Raw genomic sequence first — 23,027 nt, forward strand, 5'->3', positions numbered from 1 at the left:
CCACGGATTCAAATGCAACGCCCTCACAGACACGCCCAGAATCATGTTTGACCAAATATCTGAGCACCCTGTGACCGAGTCAAGTTACATAAAATCAACCAGCAAGAACACTTAGCACAGTCCCCAGACCATCCTAAAACGAATAAATAAGAACTATTGTTAGGACTCTAAATTCAGGCTTCATGTCTTTTGGGAAGACTTACTCTCCACTCCCTCCTAGGCAAGGAAGATAGCTCCTCCCAGCTCTTCTTTCCATATCAGTTATAGCGCTCTACTGTTCAGTACCCAACTAGTAAAATAGAGACCACTACAAAAAAAAAAAAAGAAAAAATACAGACCACTCTGAAGCAGAATATTTAAAGCAGAGAGAATTTAATACAGAGAGCTACATGGGTGAAGGAGGAGCTGGGGGGGAGCAATCAGGGTGGGGCTGTGCAAGAAAGGGAAGCTGAGCCACTCCTGGGCTGTCCCATAGGTAGGGACCTGTGCACCTAAAGTATCATAAGCCTCTGGAGGGAGCTAGAGGCACAGAGAAGACATTACCCCAGGCAGTGAGGTATAAGGAACACTCTCTCCCACAGCCTGATCTCTGACCAGTGTCCCCAGTGAAACAGCCCAGTCAGAAACCAGCTGATCTCAGATCTGAAAAGCACCTGCAACAATTTGGTCCTTATAGTTGGCAGATTACAGCAGAGGCAAGGCAAGAAATAGATCTGAAGCAGACAGGAACAGAACCCCCCGTCACATTCCCCACAACTCTCATTCTCTCAGCTGCCCAACTAGACTATAAGCTGCTTTGAAAGGGAAATTCTATGTATGAAACCCTGAGTACGACCATTTCCACAAAATAGGTATTTTCTGAATGTCTATGCATTTGGCTGAAATTGTTGATGCATCTTTGAATTCTTAACATTTGTTCTTCTTCCCCTTCTTAATGCTTAGGGTGAGACTGCCAAATACAGGAGGCTCCATTCCATTTGAATTTCAGAAAATCAACAAATACTTTTTATAAGTATAAATATGTCACAAATATTGCATGGGAGTTACCTACTCCCCTCCCCCAAACAGTTCATTGTTTATCTAAAATTGAAATTTAACTAAATGTCTTGTATTTTTATTTCCTACGTCTGACAGCGCTAGCTTGGGAAAATGGAGAAGGAATGCATCCCTGGCTAATTGTGATGTCTCTACTTCACCACATGCGTGCTGTGCTGATCCGATTGTTCAGGTCTCTTTCAGTAACCAAGGGTATAAGAGGCACCAGAAGGTGTGATAATAAAGTCATTGCTGATGAAGACCGACAGGTCCTCTGACATTTTTCACAGTCTTTGAGGGATTTCAGGAAAGAGCTTCAGCTCTCTCTACGGGCTCTTCACCCTGCCTACAAGGTATGGGAAAAGCGTGGTCTGTTAGCCTCACAACAGATGGCCTAGGCACTGCACCAAACTTGCAAATGGGCCACTGATGCCAGAAAGAACTGGGTTTGATTTCTGTGGCCTTGGCTGAAAACTAAAGGACACTTACTCAGTCACAGTATTTTATATTATTCAAGTAGGTTACAAACAGAGACTAGGTAGGTTTCAAACCCTGACTCTGCAACTTAGTACCCCTGAAATCTTGGGCAAGAAGTTTACATTCTCTGTGGCCCTAGTTTTCACATCTGTAAAATTATAATAATAATAACAAATAGGCTGGGCGGAATGGTTCACGCCTGTAATCCCAACACTTTGGGAGGCCAAGGTTGGTGGATCGCTTGAACACAGGAGTTCAAGAGCAGCCTGGGAAACATGGCAAAACCCTGTCTCTGCAAAAAATAAAAAACTTAGCTGGGAGTGGTGGTGCATGCCTGTAGTTCCCACCTACTTTGGGAGCTGAGGCAGGAGAATCACTTGAGCCCAGGAGGTCAAAGCTGCAGCGAGCCATGATCACACCACTGCACTCCAGCCTGGGTGGCACAGCGAGACCCTGTCTCTAAATAGATTAATTAATTCATTAATTAAGGGAATGATGAAGATGGAATATGGTTATACATGTCAAATTAGGATATTGTACCTGTCCTGTAAAAGGGAAGGGCACTTATTATGTTTGTTCACAATTAATTGAGGCTGAAATCCATCAACTGGTGGCAGTTGAGAAGCCCTGTAGATGACCTCTAGGCTTTTCTTTATGCTGTTTCCCTCCACCACCATATGATACCCTACCGAACCCACTTCTCCTGGCTGATTTCTGTTTGTACAGTGTGTTAGTCAATTTTGTGTTGCTATAAAAAAGTTCATGAGCCTGAGTAATTTACAAAGAGGTCAATTTGGTTGATGGTTCTCCAAGCTGTACAAGAAGCATGGTGCCAGCATGTGCTTCTGGTGAGGGCTTCAGGAAGCTTCCAGTCATGGAGTAGGGCAAAGGGGAGCCTGTGTGTCATACAGTGAGAGAGGGAGCAAGAGAGAGAGGAGGAAATGCCGGCTCCTTTAAACAACGAGCTCTCAAGTGAATTAACAGAGAACTCACTCATCAGCAGGGAGAGGGCTCCACGCCATTTATGATCCAAACACCTCCCACTAGGCCCCACCTCCACCATTGGGGATCACAATTCCTTCTTTTTTTTTTTTTTTTTTTTTTTTTTGAGACAGAGTCTCACTCTGTCGCCCAGGCCGGAGTGCAGGAGTGTAGTGGCGAGATCTTGGCTCACTGTAACCTCTGCCGCACAGGTTCAAGCGATTCTCATGCCTCAGCCTCCCAAGTAGCTGGGATTCCAGGTCCTGCCACCGCACCTGGCTAATTTTTGTACTTTTTATTTTTTAGTAGAGACGGGGTTTCACCATCTTGGCCAGGCTGGTCTTGAACTCCTGACCTCATGATCCATCTGCCTTGGCCTCCCAAAGTGCTGGGAATACAGGCATGAGCCACTGTGCCTGGCCAGGGATTATATTTTGACATGGGTTAGGAGAGGACAAACATCCAAACTACATTATATATCATGACCTGGTTCCAGTGCACCTCCTGCAACAATCCTTTTTTGATAGCCCTTTCTGCTGCTAGCCTGATAGGATAGCCACACCGCATGTGCGTGATAATGCTATCATGCCTCCATGCCTGCCTCCATTCCTGTTGTAAGCTCCTTGATGACAGATTGTTTTATAATTTCTCTAAACTTCAATGCCTGGGAAATTCTGTAGAATGTCATAGTATAATAACAAATGTTTGATGACTGTTTGGATGACACTGAGTGTCTCATCTATAGAGGTAATTAGAGGTCCTAAATAATAATGATACTAAAAATAAAATTAACAATCCACAACAAGCAATGTGGGAGTTTGTGTGTGCCAGACACTGTGCTCAGACTTCACATCTAATTCCCATAAACTATTCCCTGGGATTGCCACTATTAATAATAATATCCCTTTTTACAGATGAAGAACATGAGGCATTGAAAGAGGAAGTGATATTCCTGAGCTCCCAGAGCTACAATAATGAAGACCTAATATAATAATTTGAAAAGCCACTATATCAGGGCTCAAGCGAATACATTTTCTTTTTCTCTTTTTTTTTTTTTTTTTTTTTTGGAATCTCAGCTCTAACAAGCAAAGGAAAAATCAAAAGGGAATCTGGCCTAAAAAGGCACCGAAATCCAAATGAACAGCTCAGAACAACTCTTCCTTGCTGAGGGTAAAGAATGCCATCAATGCCCACATTGAAGATGTCTGCAGTCTAGGTTTGGAGGATGTAGCAGATTGCCTTTCTGTGTGTATTCATCTAATCAGAAACTGAGTAAAAGATGAGTTCACTGGATCCTGCTACCTTCTTATTCTCCTTGAAAACACCTACATTTGTTTTTTATTCCATGTGTGAGAGTGCCTTAGGGCTTCTCTATATATCTTCCAATTTTCAAAAGAAATGCTTCCTTGTAAGTAAGTGCTTATCTATTAAAAATTTTACTCTCTCTTCTTTCACCTTGATTCCTTAGTTTCTTTCAAACGGTTTGTGGAGCTCAAAACTCTCAGAAGAAACCAATACTCTACCTTGCTGTCTCACTGGAATTGCATTACAGGTAAATCAAACTGTTCCTATAAGTAGCCTCTCTACTTTTGCTTGTAACTTACCATATTTAAAAAATAATAAACCTCTGTCCTTCCTAAAGTTTTTCCAAATTATTGGTGATGTGAGCTACAGCCAACTTAAATGATGCTATATACAGCATCTCCAAGCAAATACTCAGTGTGTGTGCATACAAGGGAAATGACACATGTGCACACAAAACACACACACACTTTACTCTTTTTTAATCCCTTTATTACTATTTTCTGGTAGGAAGCATGGCATCTCAAAGTGTCTACTGTTATTAACATATCTGTGTTGAAAGCCAAAATGTCCCCCCGTTTCATGACATGGATTTTAATGCCTGATTTTCTCAAAGAAAAAAGCACAGCTTAGACATACAATATGGTAGATCTTTTTCGTGAAATCAACTGGTGGATTCTCCAACTCCATAGGGAAATAAACATGCTCCATGGCCAAAAAGGGGAAAAGGAAGTTCAACATTTTTAACTTGCTGAGTCTGCAGAACACTTTCTAGTCTCTTTTTTTTCTTGGAGTTTTCTTTGTCACTGACTTTGGTTTATAAGTAACACAGTACATTCATTACTGCTAATTGATTAAAATGAACACAGTATTCAGAATTTAAACTTTCATGGTTTTGAATGCTTCTGGTCTCCAAAGTGTTGTTTCTTTTCTGCTTAAGAGATGCCTCTATGTGCTCTGATCTGTGCTGGAATAGCTAAATACCGTCTGCTTTGGTAGTGGAAGCAGACGGTGTGTCATTACCTTGCTATAGAGCAGAGTTTCTCAGTCTTGGTACTGTCAACATTTGGGACTGGATAATTATTTGTTATGAGGGCTTTCCTGTGTATGCAAGATGTTTACCAGTATCCCTGGCCTCTACCCACCAGGTCCCAACAGCACTTCCCCTCAGCTATGACAACCAAAGATGCCTCCAGATATTATCACCAAGTGTCTTCTGGGTGTGTGACTGGTGGTACAAAATTGCTCCCAGTTGAGAATCACTGCTGTGCAGGAAAAAAATATAAACTAACCAATATTTGATGAGCACCTGTATGTACCAAGCACTTTACCTACATTTTCTAATTCTACTACTCCCAGTAGAATTTCTAATTTTACTATTCTGCATTCTAAGATAGGCAGTAATATATCCTTGCAATCCAGATGGAGAAACTCCTATTCAGAAAAATGCAATAATACACCTTCTATGGGTTCACCATTCAAAACCAGTAGGAAAGGCTGAGTCTGACTCTAAACCACCTCATTACAGCTGCCCACCACCCCAATGATTCTAAACCCTTTTATTCCTGCCAGGACATACTTAGCGAGAGAAAGTCACATAATCACCAAAAAAACGTTGTTGTAATTCTATCCCTTTCTCTCTTGGTCAAGAGAGTGGGTATCTGAGACTTCTTGAACTGTTAAAAAAATTTAAAGCTATGACTATAACAATATCACCTTCAAACAAATTTACAAGAACAAAACAACCCCCAAAAAAGTGGGTGAAGGATGTGAACAGATAATTCTCAAAAGAAGACATTTATGCGGCCAACAAACAAATGAAAAAAAAACTCATCATTACTGGTTATTGGAGAAATGCAAATCAAAACCTTCAAATATATAAAGTAAATTAAACCTAAATTAAATTTTAATAATTTTTAGTTCAGAGAGGGTAAGTATCCCATCTTAATCATCTTTTCCAGAGTTCTTGCTGATGAAAGATCCATCTTTAGTACTGAACAAAATGGAAATCAATACAGGAAAACTGTCATTGAGAGGTTTCCTAGAACACTCTTTTGAAGGACGCTGTGAAAATCTGACATAATGGCTTCCTACTTTCTACTCACTACAAACGGAATACTTTTTCAATCTAAGCAATTGACAGTGTATTCAACAGAACTCTAGATTAATCCCTGGGATATCAATCAGTGTTTAAAAAAAAAACTTAAGAGACAAGGCAGTTGAGGAGGAGGGAGCGCTTGAGGGGGACTGACTGGCCTGGCGTGCACTCCGCACCTCGGGGACGTTATTGCGCGTGGAACGGCTGCTTTTGGAAGACTATTGCCCAGAAGAAAAGATGTTTGGTTTTCACAAGCCAAAGATGTACCGAAGTATAGAGGGCTGCTGTATTTGCAGAGCTAAGTCCTCCAGTTCTCGATTCACTGACAGTAAACGCTATGAAAAGGACTTCCAGAGCTGTTTTGGATTGCATGAGACTCTGCAATGCCTGTGTCCTGCTTGTGAAAAGATGGAAGAAGTTGCCAGCAGGATCAAAAAAAAACTGGAATCATGTGGTAGATGCAAGGGCTGGACCCAGTCTAAAGACTACATTGAAACCAAAGAAAGTGAAAACTCTATCTGGGAACAGGATAAAAAGCAACCAGATCAGTAAACTGCAGAAGGAATTTAAACGTCATAATTCTGATGCTCACAGTACCACCTCAAGTGCCTCCCCAGCTCAATCTCCTTGTTACAGTAACCAGTCAGATGACGGCTCAGATACAGAGATGGCTTCTGGTTCTAACAGAACACCAGTTTTTTCCTTTTTAGATCTCACATACTGGAAAAGACAGAAGATATGTTGTGGGATCATCTATAAAGGCCGTTTTGGGGAAGTCCTCATTGACACACATCTCTTCAAGCCTTGCTGCAGCAACAAGAAAGCAGCTGCCGAGAAGCCAGAGGAGCAGGGGCCAGAGCCCCTGCCCATCTCCACTCAGGAGTGGTGACTGAGGTTTTTATGTAGAAGGGGAACAAAAAAAAAAACATCTAAATTTTGACAAGACCACAAAGCAACAAACTGACCCTCTGTTTTTTTTTTTGGAGATGGAGTTTTGGTCTTGTTGCCTAGGCTGGAGTGCAGTGGCGTCATCTTGGCTCACTGCAACTTCCACCTCCCGGGTTCAAGTGATTCTCCTGCCTCAGCCTCCCAAGTAACTGGGTTTATAGGTGCCCACTACCAGACCCAGCTAATTTTTTAGTTTTTGTAGAGATGGGGTTTCACCACGTTGGCCAGGCTGGTCTCAAATGACCCTCCTATTTTTAACTTGGATATCTGCTATTCTGCCAAAAGACAATTTCTAGAGTAGTTTTGAATGGGTTGATTTCCCCCAGTCCCACAAACTCTGAAGCCAGTGTCTAGCTTACTAAAAAAAGAGGTGTACATAGTATTTAAGATGCTGAGTATTTCATAGGAAAGCTGAATGCTGCTGTAAAGTGCTCTTTAAGTCTTTTTTTTTTTTAATCCCCTTCTAATGAATGAAACTAGGGGAATTTCAGGGGACCGAGATGGGATTTGTTGTATGATAAACTGTATGTAGTTTTTAGTCTTTCTGTATTGAGAAGCAGTGGTTGGGGCATTTTTTAAGATGGCTGGCTACTCTTGTTTTCCCTCACGATAATAAATTTATCATAACTCAGTAACATGGACTTGCCCCCAGAGGTAGTTGTTGATAATTCTGAAATATTAAGGTCTTGCCAAGCTTCTGATGATTCAAACCTGTACTACTGATGATTAAGCAGGACAGACTGAGCTTTCTGTTGCAAATACCTTGGAGGAGAAAGTAATTTCTAAATGTACAGAGAGGTAACTTGACTACATATGTTGCATCCTGTGCCTCCCTTCATATTAATATTTGATAAAGATTTTAATTTATGTAAAACTTCTAAAGCAGAATCTAAAGCTCCTCTTTGGGAAATGGCAAGTCTTTAGGACAGGCGAGACCCTGTATGAATACTACCAAAGCATTACCGCATGGTAGAGAGCACACTCTATTAAAAATGTTAAGCTATCTGAAAAATAAAATGTGCAAGTCTTCAGGATGGCACAAAACAAAGGTTAATGCTTCTTGGGGCACATTTCTTAGAGGGCTTGCTGAGTGTGTAAATATAATTGACTTTTGTTCGTGTTACATGACTTTGATGACCATTGAAAATCTGCACAATTCAGTTTCAGCTCTGGATTACTTCCGTTGACCTTTGTGAAGGTTTTTATCTGTGTTGAATGGTTGTTTGACTTGTTTTAGCCTATTTTTTATTTTCTTTCACTCTGTATTAAAAGTAAAATTTACTAGAAGAAAAGAGGTTTGTGTTCATGTTAAATGGTTTTGGTTTGGCTTCTTTTAGTCAGGCTTTCTGAATATTGAGATATCCTGAACTTAGCACTCTTCAATCCTAAGATCCCCATGAAAAGCCGCTCACTGGAACCCAAACCACAGTGTGCTCTTACTGCCTCTTTTCTGAATAGTCAGCAAAAGCATCGCCAGTTCAGTCTTTTCAGAATGAGGGAGAAGCATTTGCCTGCCTTGTCATAACAAGACTCAGTGCTTATTTTTTAAACTGCATTTTAAAAATTGGGTAGTATAATAATAACAAGGAGTAAGCCACCTTTTATAGGCACCCTGTAGTTTTATAGTTCTTAATCTAAACATTTTATAATTCCTTCTTTTGGAAAAAACCTACATGCTACAAGCCACCATATGCACAGACTATACAGTGAGTTGAGTCGGCTCTCCCACAGTCTTTGAGGCGAATTACAAAAGTCCAGCCATTATCATCCTCCTGAGTTATTTTGAAATGATTTTTTTTGTACATTTTGGCTGCAGTATTGGTGGTAGAATATACTATAATATGGATCATCTCTACTTCTGTATTTATTTATTTATTACTAGACCTCAACCACAGTCTTCTTTTTCCCCTTCCACCTCTCTTTGCCTGTAGGATGTACTGTATGTAGTCATGCACTTTGTATTAATATATTAGAAATCTACAGATCTGTTTTGTACTTTTTATACTGTTGGATACTTATAATCAAAACTTTTACTAGGGTATTGAATAAATCTAGTCTTATTAGAAAATAAAAAAAAAAAACTTAAATGAGTGTTTTTGTATAAGGGTTGAAAACAGCAAAGACAAACATAGTTCTTCTTCTTGTGTTGAATATATATTTAAGAGGAATAATTACTGTTCCATGTGTCTCAAACTTATTTGACCATGAATTCCCCCTGCCCATACTCTGAAAAAGTTTGTGCCTCAAGGAACACATTTTGGGAAAGATTGAATTGTGTGTTCTCTTCCAAAGAGTTTATGATTTGCTCTGAATAAAGTCCTCTAGAGCTCGTTGCCCCTAATTTTTTCAGCTCTTTTCTAAACTTACTTCATTTCATCAAATATTTTAAATGATAGACCATGAATCACTTTTGGCCTATCCATAATCTTTGGAACCTTTGAAAAGTCAGATATAAAACACAGTTTATTCTTTTCAGACAAACAGGCAACACAATGCTCAAACTCCAATACCAAGCAGGAAGGTTTACTGTCAAATTTTCCATTTTTGGTTGACAGTTTCTCCAGCAGAAACCCTACCCCCATCTACCCACAAGATATGGGAAGATTCAGTATTAGTCAAAGCAAGTCCTTGGTCAGAGCAGATAAGCTATCAAATATATCTTGCCAAGTGAAAAGATATGAGTACTTATTTTTTAACTCATTCAAATGATTTAATACCCGTTGCTACTTACATTCTGTCTTCATTGATATGAATGATAAGGGCATAGGAAGGCATGAATATAGAATTTAGAGCTCAAGGCAGACCAGACTTTCTATCTGAAAAGAGGATAATCACATTTTAGCTGCCCAAGTTTTCAGTCTTAGCCAGCACGAACAAGAACCACACAATGAATCAGCAAAACTTATCCTCTATGAACACAGAGCTTCACATTTAGAGAGGATGTGCTTTGTGGTGAGCCCCAGGACACTTACCCTGCCCAGTGGATTTCTCCTCCCTGGTTGAGGCAGAGTGTAGAAGATGATAGCTGTCATCATGCAATTCCAGGAAAAGACTCTTCTAATACTGATGCTAATAGAAACTCAGTTTTGTTTGCCTAGATCTACACATTTTTTTATTTCATCTTACAACTATGGCTGGCTGGATGTTTGCCCAATTTTGGAAGGATTGTCTGCTTGGAATATGAACCATATGGCATGACCAGAGCTTATTTAATGAATTATTTTCCTGAGCAAATTATTACTTGAATTATTATTTGATCTAGTCATAGTATAACTACTGGTACCACCACCAATGCTACTACTACAGAAAAAAAAAAATAAACATCAGTTGATTTTTTTTAAAGTCAACTGTGTTAACTACATGCATTTGCTCTTTAATCCTCCCACGGCTATGATTTAATATGTTGATTTTACTATGCAGATGGTAAAACTGAGACATAGAGCAGTTAAGTACTGTCTAACGTTAAATAGCCATTAAGTGGCTGAGATAGGGTTTGAAACCATGTAGCGTAATTTCAGAACCCATCCTCTTAGCTGCTACTTGATTTTAATAATATGCAGTTTAATGCTGTTCATAAATTTAGTGGCCAGGGTAGGATGGAGTAGAATGGCTTCGTATTTTTAATGAGCAAACTTGTGAAAAGTAAAAGAAATAAAAGTCTATTTACAAGAAAAGTAAAGAACACACATCAATACATGGAGAGAAAGAGACAAACAGAGAGAAGTGATTTAACCAGTAAAATCTAAGTTGATTTTAAAATAAAGGTTAAGAATGAGTGGGAATTATGAGCACATTTAGAAGTGGTGGTGCTCAGTTCTAGACACTACTTGGCATTTACAATTTTGGGCAAGTCACTTCCATCTTCTGGCTGCTTACTAGCAATAATAATAATAATAAATTCTTATTTATTGTATTATTATAATTTATTGCAATAATAAATTACTTGTTCTATAATATGTTCTAATTGCTTCCGACAATGTTTTTGGATTTCTACTCCTAGAGACAGACTGTGGGAACAATTTTATCATTCAGTTGTAACTGTATTGCAGTTCCAAAATTCAGTTTAAAAACATTTCATATACCTAATGTGGAAATATCAACTTCCATTGAAATTTTAAATACTCCGAATTTTGTCAACTCTCAATTCAGCTCTTCATCTATCAGACATTCTCTACCACGTATCTTCAAATCTTCTTCCCTTGTTGCTTTTTCTCACCAACAATTAAGCAAGTCTCGCTTGCTCATCTATCAATCCTCTTCCTTGACTCTGAGTCTTCCTTAATCACCCATATTGTACCTCCCCTCTCAGAGGAATTATCTGTACCCATTGCCTTCATGTCCAAACCTCTCTTTTATTCCTAAAACTTCCATGATCATGTATTTGACCATTCCAGTAAAGCCACATTTTCCAAAGGTCACCAATGGCTTTCTAATTGATATGTCCAACCGAGTTTTTACCATTCCCACTCTCCTCATTCTTCTTATACTAGGAGACTATTTTTCCTGTTTTCCATAGGGTCTTCTACTACACCATCTCCAAGTTACTGGCAGTTCTAGGAATATGCATGTTGCACATTTCCTATGCAAGTCCTCTGAAATCTATATCCCAACCCAAATCTCTACTGAACACATCATACCGTACTTGAGTATCAGTTATTTGCTGCATATGTGCAAACAAATATTCGACCTTTTTCATTATGTTTTCATTTGATTTCTGGCAGTTCCATCCCTCTGGTGAACAACCAGAAATCTGATAGTCCCCCTTCCCACCTGGCTATACTTTCCCACACCTCAATCACTAAGTCTTGATGATTTTATTTTCAACACATTCTCAAAGCTTGATCTTCCTTACCATCTTAATTTCCATTAGTTCAATTGCCTTAGTTCAAGTAGTCATCATTTTTCTCCTAGATCACAAACTGTTGTGTTCACCTCCAGGCCAGCTCTGCTTCCTCCTCATCAGGGCTTCTAGAATCACCTATAAGTCCGGAGCATCACAGAGCAGGCTAGAACCTGAAGGGTTTTTATGACATGTTACAAGCTTTATTCAAATGGTGATGAAAAACTATGGAAAGTTTCCAGGCACGTACGGCATAGGATCACACTTGTTTTTATTCTTGCCACTTTCCTCTTCAGAACTTATGCTTGAGCAAAAGAAAATTCAAAATGATTTTGATTTACTAAAACTCTATATGGCTGTGCCGGGTTTTGTTGTTGTTGTTGTTGTTGTTGATGTTGTTACTGTTTGAGACAGGGTCTCACTCCATCACCCAGGCTGGAGTGCATTGACACAATCTTGGCTCACTGCAACCTTGACCTCCCAGACTTAAGTGATTCTCCTGCCTCAGCCTCCCGAGTAGCAAGGACCAGAGGTGCACACCACCATGCCTGGCTTTTTTTTTTTTTTTTTGGAGAGACAAGGTCTCCCTATGTTGTCCAGGCTGGTTCTGAACTCCTAGCCCAAGCGATTCACTCACATCAGCCTCCCAAAGTGCTGGGATTACAGGCGTGAGCCACAATGCCCAGCAGGTTGTCCTAATTTTTTCCCTCTAATTTCACTCTTCTTCTTTCTCTTGCTTCAGAAGAACAGGATTCTCACACCCATTGGCTTTGTGTTGGCTTCAGCTTATAGGAAACTCTAGAAGATCAGAGGGTTAGAAGAAGGATAAGTCAGGGTATTTGTTCCCTGGCTTCTTTCCTACCAGGCCATGATTTGGCAATGGCTATTGTTTCTCTGATGAAGGGCATGTTCTTCTTCAGGGCCATGGCTACAGGTCTTACTCAGTGTAGGTAATTGTTCCTTCACCTTGCCCCTTCAAGCCTAAGGGTGGTAACAGCTCCTAGCTTTTCCCTTGCTGATTTTCCTTGACCCTGCATTTAGGTTCATGAATGGTCTCTTTGTTAAAGTCTCCTTGATCATCCCTATGGTGTGGGCTACCTGCTGAGACTCTGACCTATATAATGCCTTTGACCAAAACATGTTTCCCACTTTCTAATTCCCGTTTTTCTTTCTATGGCTGGCTCATATACATCCTTTGAGACTCACCTGAACCTGAAAATCCAGAAAAGGTTATCTGGAAGGAAAAATGTTTGAAATATGTGCCAAATGACTTCTTATATCTTTACAATTGCACTTACCAGTCATTATTTTAATGATCTATTTCCTCTATTGGAAGGAGAAGTTCTTTAAATTGAAGTTACAAATAGGTGAAATTTGTTTTGTATATTGTTTCGAACACAGTCTTATACATAGAAAGTTGCAGTGAAATAAATAAATGAGTTACTGAAAAATGTTTTGATCAAATTCCCGTTATATAATACTTTCTGCAGTTTTGTCTCAGACTTCATTAATTGCACATCTCTAGGATACCCTGTGTGATAACAGGCATTCGTCTTTAAAACTGAAACTATCACAGAAACATTAAAGGGATATTAATCATTTATATATTGGTATAAATTAACTTAATAAAAATCTATCTGTTAAATATTAACTGATAATGATAGAATAATAAATTTGATTGGAATAAGGAAATAATTATTTGGAGCCATTAAGTACTTTGAAGTTTAGGTAGAGCACAGTGGGGTGTTTTAGTGATGATCCAACAGTTAAAAATGAACCTGTATTTCTGAGCATTGGAATAGAGGATCAGAAGAAATTGAGCAAGGAGACTGAACTTGGAGAAATCTGATGGCTAATTAAACTTCTGTTACAAAATATTGCCTGGAATTGATGTAGAAAAAAATAGAAAACTTACTTTTTCTCCTCCTTCTCAGCTTGGACTTTTATTTTTATTTTTATTTTTTTGCCTTTTTGCTTTATTTGCTGGTAGTTAATAAAGCATAAAGTCTTTGTTCTTCCTATTATAAACACAGTTTTAAGAACCCAATTCATTTACAAATTATAAATTGGACTGCCAGTAGTTTTTCCTGTTAGAGGAGGACAGATGGGAAGTAGACAAGCCTCCCGTCCACCCCTCAAATAGTCAGGTTTCTTTTTTTAACCTAAATGTAGCTTTGTCTAGTGCATGGTTCCTCTTTTGTCCTGGGTAGTGTAACCATCCAATGGATTCTTCCTGCCTTTTGCACAAACAAAATCAATCCACTGAGATCTCAGCATTGCAGTACAGAAAGAGTTTAATTGACACAAGACTGGCCCATGCAAGAGAACTGGAGTTATTACTCAAATCAGTCTCCCTGGAGGCTTAAAAGTTAGGCTTTTTATGGACAATCTGATGGGCAGGGAGCTAGGTAATGGGTACTGCTGATTGGTTGGAGATGAAATCATAGGGGTGTGGGAAACAGTCCTCGTGCACTGAGTCTGCCTCTGGGTGGGGCTATAGGGGCAGTTGAGTCACAAGTCTGGATGGGGTCAGTCTAAAATATATCTCAAAAAAAGCAATCTTAGCTTCCACAATAGTGACGCTATCCATAGGAGAAATGAGGGAAGTCTCCAATCTTGTGACCCCTGGCCACATGATTCCTGGGCAGTAATGGGTTATAGAAACTATTGCCTTCATACTTAGCAGAATTTAGGCCTCTCTCATAATCCTATTCCTGTGGCCTTTCGTTTAGTCCTATAAAGGCAGTTTTCAGTCCCTGACCAAGGAGGGGGGTTAGTTTTAGGGAGGGACTATTATTGTCCTTGCTTTTAAGTAAAACTACAAACTAAATTTTACCTAAAGTTACTTGGCTTACGCCCAGGAATGACCAAGGGCAGCTTGGAGATCAGAAACAAGATGGAGTCAGTTATCTCATATTTCTCTTACTGTCATAATTTTGCAAAGGAGGTTTCAGTAAGTGAGATGTAACCTACCAACTCAGTCTAACATATATTAATCCAGTACATGACACAGGAAGTAATGCAGATACAGAGAGAGCTGCCCACATCTACATGCCGTTTAGTCATCTTCTTTTGATGTCTAATGCCTAGATCATAGTATATACTCGATAAAGTTTGTGTGCCTGATTGACATCACTAGAGGAAGAAGTAAGATAAAAACAGAAAATGTCTAAAGTACCCAGAGTCAACTGAAAGATATTCAAAAGAGGCAACCTACTTGTTAAAGAAACAAATATTCCCACCATCCTTAGGCTCCAAAGCTGCACTTAGTCAAGGACACAGGAAATTGTGTCCAGAGTTGGGATGCAAACCAGGATTGTATTATTTCCCAGCCTTAGGTAACAACATTGCACTGTATAAGCCGTTTTGTAAAACTTCTGTGTAACCTTTCTACTTTGTCATGAAATAGCGTGAGTGCACTTTATAAAATGGATCTTTTCTTCTCATTGAGGCTTTGGAATCCACAGATATGCTATTTAATAAAGAACTTAACAATTCAAATCAGTTGACCTTGTATTATTGTGACATTTGAGTTTGGTCACAGAAATCTCTGAAAATTTCATCAATTAAAAGCATTTCTTTTTTGGAGGGGTGGTAAGGGGTAAAGGGAATGGCAAGACTGTTGCCTACTACTATATAAAGGAGAGTTATGCCTTCTAATAGAACCACCAAAACAGTTTTTAGAAAAGATAGCATGTTTTTTTCCCTGCTGTGCCGACATTTTGAACTTGCTGAGGAGCCCAACTGTTTAGCCTATGTGGAGGCTGAAATATCAGCAGCTCCAAATGACAATGAAAGCCCAATTGGGACGGGCGTTAAAATGGAAACCACTTGAAGCAAGTGGCAAAGGGAAATCAATCAGCGTTGTTATTTTTTGCTTCTCCTGGAGAGCTAGCAAGGCCATGCAGGAAGATGGTGGCAAAAATTTGCCTTTGAAAAACTGCACTATAATTATGTGTCTAATAGCACAGTGCAACTCCCATTCAAGGAAAAGGCAACATCACCTCTGAGTGTCAGGTCCTGCATTTCATGAAGCCTATTAATCACTATAATGGCTAGAATACCACTGTGCATCTGTTTAATCTAATCCTTTAGCTTTTCCATGGCACTTTCACAGACATTATATCACGGAGAGGCAGTATGGCGGGGCAGGAGAAGCATAAGACCCTGTGTGGCAGGCCTTGATTTTAATTTCACTTCTGCCATGTAAGCCCAGCTAACCCTAAACAGATTGCCCGACGTCTCTGGCTCCTTGGCTGGAAAATGAGGATAATAATACGGATCTTAATGGGTTGTAGTGAAGGTTATAGGTAATGTTTATAAGGTACCTGTAACATAGTAGATCCTCAGTAACGAATGACCATTGGTATCACTATTGTGGGGCCTTAGACACTCGGTTCTCTAAGAAATCACTGACATGAGCAGACTGATTAATAGGAGAAAACGTGAACTTATTTAACATGTATACACCACAGCCTTCAGAATGAAGACCCAACTTCCCAATGAGTTACAGAAACTTACATATCGTCTTGAGGCTGTAGAAAGAAGGGGAGCTTGGATCCCAGTAAAACGAGTTATGGGAGTAGGAGAAAAAAATTCTATTGATGGGTAATAAATAATTACTGGGGAGAATGATTGGAGCAGGAAACTTGGAAACAGCTCTGTTTGGAATTTAAATGATCTTCGGAGACTGTCATTACATTCATTAAAAAATCTGCTCAGGTGTGGTCACATCTTGGTGTTCTTTTCCACAATAAATAAGGAAATAACAGGGAGAGGAAGAAAAAACAATTATTCTCCTTGGTGAGGCTGGATCTTAGGCAGATGAAGGAACTTCAATCTCTTTGGAAGAGACAGCAGGTGGCAGGGGGAAGATTAGAGAGACCTTGAGGTTTCTTCAACTCAACATGTCACGATGCCATATTTTGGAGTATCAATTTCTGAGCCCCTACACACTAGTATCATCAGAACTTCAAAGCTAACTCTAAAGTTAAACAGAGCATATATAAAACACTCAGGAAGAAATAGGAGGAAACTGGATTCAATCAGTTAACAGTACTTGCTTAAGATAACACAGCCAGCTAGTAAAAGTATCAGATTTCCATGTCCTTATCTTGAGTTCTTAGAAAACCAATATGTTAAATACCCTTTTCCACTGGGAGAATACTGACAATAAGAATAGTTGTTAAAAGAGAATGAGGACTTAGAAAGCTTTCATCCATCTTTTACTTTTTTAAATATGTATTTTGTAAGTAATTAGGGTAAACAAGCATACTACATATTCCAAATTACGTCCAATTTTCATGAATTAGCATACACACATATCTATCCCAATGATGGCTTTAGAAAAATACATTTTCTATACTTGCACAAATCATCCTGACCCAAAACAAAATTGGGGGAAGGGTATGTTGAGTTTAAGCCCTTTGATTCCTCTGAGAACAATTTTATTTGCCTAAAATAATTATATTAAAACAGATTTATATTCCAGCACTGTGGGAGGCCGAGGCGGGTGGATCACTTGAGCCCAAGAGTTTGAGACCAGCCTGGGCAACATGGCAAAATTCCATCTCTCCAAAACATACAAAAAAAATAGCTGGTGAGGTGATGGGCACCTATAGTCCATAGTCCCAGCTACTTGGGAGGCGGAGGTAGGAGGATCGTTTGAGCCCAGGAGGTGGAGGTCGCAGTGAGTCTGGGCGAAAGAATGAGACCCTGTCGCAAACAAACAAAATTACACTCTTTGCTAGCCACAGTCGTTTCACTCAAATTAAGCCATACAGTATGTTCGAGAAATACACAAAACCCGAAGAAGCCAAATGCTATACATTGTATTTTCCTTCAGTTATATAGAAATTTTGTCCCTAATGATAGCAGTAAATTGCATAACTGAAATTGCAAACATAGGCAACAGAGTGGGGTGAGGGGCTGGGAGGAAGCTACTGAGGATCTTGTTAAATTATTGATTTAGGTAGTCCACAGATGGCAAATCATTATTTCGTTACCTGATGGATCTGCAGGTCTTGTACAACAAAAGATCTTTTAAGCAGCAGGATTGATGCTTTAAGTTGGGAAACAGTATATCAATAAAGGTCAGTGTGACAATATGATTTATTCAAATACGATGCTACTGCAACCAGTCCATTTTTACATCCCAGAATAAATGGCAGGTATTTTTTATTCGTATTTAGGTTCCTCACTGAAATGTTTGAAATGTTTTATTATTTATTGTTTGAAATGTTTTATTATTTATTGTTGCCTTTTAGAAATGAAAGGAACCAATTTCTTTGCCTTTCATGTTCATTTCTAACTGGTAAGAGAAGGTAGGGACCTAGAGCAAAAATCAATTGGTTAATAAAAGAGTTAATTGACTAAGTGCTTGTTCTGATGGGTCAAAAGCACAGACAGTGCACAACAAATGTAAGGATGCTTAATTAAAATGGGGCTGGCCGAACTTAATGAAATTCTGCCATGTAGATAGAAATTAATACTGGAAAGACATCTGCATTTAGTATCATATTACACAATGGAAGCAAATTAAAAGTAGCCCAAGTAGGCCTTTGTCTTAATGTACTCCACATAAGGGCACTTGTGGCTGGCTCAGGAGTTATAAGAAATTCTAAAAATTACTGTTTTTCAACATACAAGAACCCATTAGTTGTGTATTTCAGGTTCCAATACGGGATGTGAAGTATAAGCTATGACAAATTAGCTAAGACTATTTTAATTTTTTTATTTGTCATAGTTTAACATTTATTTAGCTTAATTATAAGTTTCTGATGATAGGGCATTGTCTTATGCCCAACATACAGTTGTTCTTTTTTTTTTTTTTCTTATACTTTAAGTTCTAGGGTACATGTGTACAATGTGCAGGTTTGTTACATATGTATACATGTGCCACGTTGGTGTGCTGCATCTATTAACTCATCATTTACACCAGGTATATCTCCTAATGCTATCCCTCCCCCACCCCCAATCCCACAACATGCCCTAGTGTGTGATGCTCCCCACACTGTGTCCAAGAGTTCTCACTGTTCAATTCCCACCTATGAGTGAGAACATGTGATTTTTGGTTTTCTGTCCTTGTGATAGTTTACTCAGAATGAGGGTTTCCAGCTGCATCCATGCATGTCTCTCCAAAGGACATTAACTCATCCTTTTTTATGGCTGCATAGTATTCCATGGTGTATATGTGCCACATTTTCTTAATCCAGTCTATCACTGATGGACATTTGGGTTGGTTCCAAGTCTTTGCTATTGTGAATAGTGCTGCAATAAACATTCATGTGCATGTGTCTTTATAGCAGCATGATTTATAATCCTTTGGGTATATCCCCAGTAATGGGATGGCTGGGTCAAATGGTATTTCTAGTTCTAGATCCTTGAGGAATCGCCATACTGTCTTCCATACTGGTTGAACTAGTTTACAGTCCCACCAACAGTGTAAAAGTGTTCCTATTTCTCCATATCCTCTCCAGCACCGGTTGTTTCCTGACTTTTTAATGATCACCATTCTAACTGGTGTGAGATGGTATCTCATTGTGGTTTTGATTTGCATTTCTCTGATGGCCAGTGATGATGAGCATTTTTTCATATGTCTGTTGGCTGCATAAATGTCTTCTTTTGAGAAATGTCTGTTCATATCCTTTGCCCACTTTTTGATGGGGTTGTTTTTTCTTGTAAGTTTGTTTGAGTTCTTTGTAGGTTCTGGATGGTAGCCCTTTGTCAGATGAGTAGATTGCAAAAATTTTCTCCCATTCTGTAGGCTGCCTGTTCACTCTGATGGTAGTTCTTTTGCTGTGCAAAAGCTCTTTAGTTTAATTAGATCCCATTTGTCAATTTTGGCTTTTGTTGCCATTGCTTTTGCTGTTTTAGTCATGAAGTCCTTGCCCACACCTATGTCCTGAATGGTATTGCCTAGGTTTTCTTCTAGGGTTATTATGGTTTTAGGTTTACCATTTAAGTTGTTAATCCGTCTTGAATTAATTTTTGTATAAGGTGTAAGGAAGGGATCCAGTTTCAGCTTTCTACATATGGCTAGCCGGTTTTCCCAGCACCATTTAATAATTAGGGAATCCTTTCCCCATTTCTTGTTTTTGTCAGGTTTGTCAAAGATCAGATGGTTGTAGATGTGTGGTATTATTTCTGAGGGCTCTGTTCTGTTCCATGGGTCTATATCTCTGTTTTGGTACCAGTACCATGCTGTTCTGGTTACTGTAGCCTTGTCGTATAGTTTGAAGTCAGGTAGTGTAATGCCTCCAGCTTTATTCTTTTGGCTTAGGATTGACTTGGCAATGCGAGCTCTTTTTTGGTTCCATATGAACTGTGAAGTAGTTTTTTCCAATTCTGTGAAGAAACTCATTGGTAGCTTAATGGGGATGGCATTGAATCTATAAATTACCTTGGGCAGTATGGCCATTTTCACAAAATTGATTCTTCCTATCCATGAGCATGGAATGTTCTTCCATTTGTTTTTGTCCTCTTTTATTTCATTCAGTAGTGGTTTGTAGTTCTCCTTGAAGAAGTCCTTCACATCTCTTGTAAGTTGGATTCCTAGGTATTTTATTCTCTTTGAAGCAATTGTGAATGGGACTTCACTCATGATTTGGCTCTCAGTTTCTGTTATTGGTGTATAAGAATGCTTGTGATTTTTGCACATTGATTTTGTATCCTGAGACTTTGCTGAAGTTGCTTATCAGCTGAAGGAGATTTTGGGCTGAGATGATGTTTTCTAAATATACAATCAAGTCATCTGCAAACAGGGACAATCTGACTTCCTCTTTTCCTAATTGAATACCCTTTATTTCTTTCTCCTGCCTGATTGCCCTGGCCAGAACTTACAACACTGTGTTGAATACGAGTGGTGAGAGAGGGCATCCCTCTCTTGTGCCAGTTTTCAAAGGGAATGCTTCCAGTTTTTGCCCATTCATTATGGTATTGGCTGTGGGTCTGTCATAAATAGCTCTTATTATTTTGAGATACGTCCCATCAATACCTAGTTTATTAGGGTTTTTAGCATGAAGCGCTGTTGAATTTTGTCAAAGGCCTTTTCTGCATCTATTGAGATAATCATGTGGTTTTTGTCTTTGGTTCTGTTTATATGATGGGTTACATTTATTAATTTGCGTCTGTTGAACCGCCTTGCATCCCAGGGATGAAGCCCACTTGATCATGGTGGATAAGTTTTTTGATGTGCTGCTGGATTCAGTTTGCCACTATTTTATTGACGATTTTTACATCAATGTTCATCAGGGATATTGGTCTAAAATTCTCTTTTTTTGCTGTGTCTCTGCCAGGCTTTGGTATCAGGATGATGCTGGCCTCATAAAATGAGTTAGGGAGGATTCTCTCTTTTTCTATTGATTGGAATAATTTCAGAAGGAATGGTACCAGCTCCTCTTTGTACCTCTGGTAGAATTTGGCTGTGAATCTGTCTGGTCCTGGACTTTTTTTTGGTTGGTAGGCTATTAATTATAGCCTTAATTTCAGAGCCTGTTATTCATCTATTCAGGGATTCAACTTCTTCCTAGTTTACTCTTGGGAGGGTATATGTGTCCAGGAATTTATCCATTTCTTCTGGATTTTGTAGTTTATTTGCGTAGAGGTGTTTATAGGTAGGTTGTACATCTGTGGGATCAGTGGTGATATCCCCTTTATCATTTTTTATTGTGTCTTCTTGATTTTTCTCTCTTTTCTTCTGTATTAGTCTTGCTAGCAGTTTATCAATTTTGTCGATCTTTTCAAAAAACTAGCTCCTGGAATCATTGATTTTTTGAAGGGTATTTTGTGTCTCTATCTCCTTCAGTTCTGCTCTAATCTTAATTATTTCTTGCTTCTGCTAGCTTTCAAATGTGTTTGCTTGCTCTTGCTTCTCTAGTTCTTTTAATTGTGATGTTAGATGTCAATTTTAGATCTTTCCTGCTTTCTCTTGTGGGCATTTAGTGCTTTAAATTTCCCTCTACACACTGCTTTAAATGTGTCCCAGAGATTCTGGTATGTTGTGTTTTTGTTCTCATTGGTTTCAAATAACATCTTTATTTCTGCTTTCATTTCCTCATGTACCCAACAGTCATTTCAGGAGCAGGTTGTTTAGTTTCCACGTAGTTGAGTGGTTTTGCGTGAGTTTCTTAATTCTGAGTTCTAGTTTGATTGCACTGTGGTCTGAGAGACAGTTTGTTATAATTTCTGTTCTTTTACATTTGCTGAGGAGTGCTTTACTTCCAACTATGTGGTCAATTTTAGAATAAGTGCGAAGTGGTGCTGAGAAGAATGTATCTTCTGTTGATTTGGGGTGAAGAGTTCTGTTTCTTCCTTAAGTCCTTGATAGAACTCCACAGTGAATTCATTTAGGCTTTGAGTGTTTTTTCTGAAAAAGTTTTTCCTACAAATTAAATTTCATTTATAGATGCGGGCTTATTCAGTTTATTTATTCTTGAATTAACTCTTACAGTTTGTGTCTGTCAAAGGATTCACCCATTTCATCTAAGTTGTCAAGTTTATAGTCATAAAGGTGTTCATAATATTCCCTTGTTATGGCCGGGCGCGGTGGCTCAAGCCTGTAATCCCAGCACTTTGGGAGGCCGAGACGGGCGAATCACGAGGTCAGGAGTTCGAGACCATCCTGGCTAACACGGTGAAACCCCGTCTCTACTAAAAAATACAAAAAAAGCTAGCCGGGCAAGGTGGCTGGCGCCTGTAGTCCCAGCTACTCGGGAGGCTGAGGCAGGAGAATGGCGTAAACCCGGGAGGCGGAGCTTGCCATGAGCTGAGATCCGGCCACTGCACTCCAGCCTGGACGACAGAGCGAGACTCCGTCTCAAAAAAAAAAAAAAAAAAAAAAAAAAAAAAAAATTCCCTTGTTATTCCTGTAATATCTGTAGTAATACTTGTAATGTCTGTAGTGCTTTAACTTCTCTGATTTATTGACACTGGTAATTTTGAGTGTTCTCTCTTTTTTTCCTGATCAGTCTGGCTAGAAGTTTGTTTATTTCATTAATCATCTTAAAATACCAGCTTATAGTAGTAGTCTTGATTTCCATTATTGTTCCTTCTACTTTCTTTGTTGACGTCTAGTCTAATTTTTTTTTTTTTTTTTTTTTCTTTTTCTTTTTCTTTTTTTTGAGACAGAGTCTCGCCCTGTCTCCCAGGCTGGAGTGCAGTGGCATGATCTCGGCTCACTGCAGCCTCCACCTCCCAGGTTCACGCCATTCTCCTGCCTCAGCCTCCGGAGTAGCTGGGACTACAGGCACCCGCCGCCATGCCTGGCTAAATTTTGTTTTTTGTTTTGTTTTTTGGGTTTTTTTTTTTTTTTTTTTTTTTTTTGTATTTTTAGTAGAGACAGGGTTT

At 39.1% G+C, this 23,027-nt stretch overlaps 1 pseudogene across 1 annotated transcript; it reads left to right on the top strand.

The window, feature by feature from the left end:
• Window positions 1-6,009: 6,009 nt before the first annotated feature.
• Window positions 6,010-6,833, top strand: LOC104673997 (annotated as a pseudogene). Its single transcript, XR_749586.2, has one exon. The product of XR_749586.2 is annotated as an SIN3-HDAC complex-associated factor pseudogene (transcript).
• The last annotated feature ends 16,194 nt before the right edge of the window (window positions 6,834-23,027 follow it).

Source organism: Rhinopithecus roxellana, chromosome 20 (assembly GCF_007565055.1).
Source record: "Rhinopithecus roxellana isolate Shanxi Qingling chromosome 20, ASM756505v1, whole genome shotgun sequence".
Lineage (NCBI taxonomy): Eukaryota > Metazoa > Chordata > Mammalia > Primates > Cercopithecidae > Rhinopithecus > Rhinopithecus roxellana.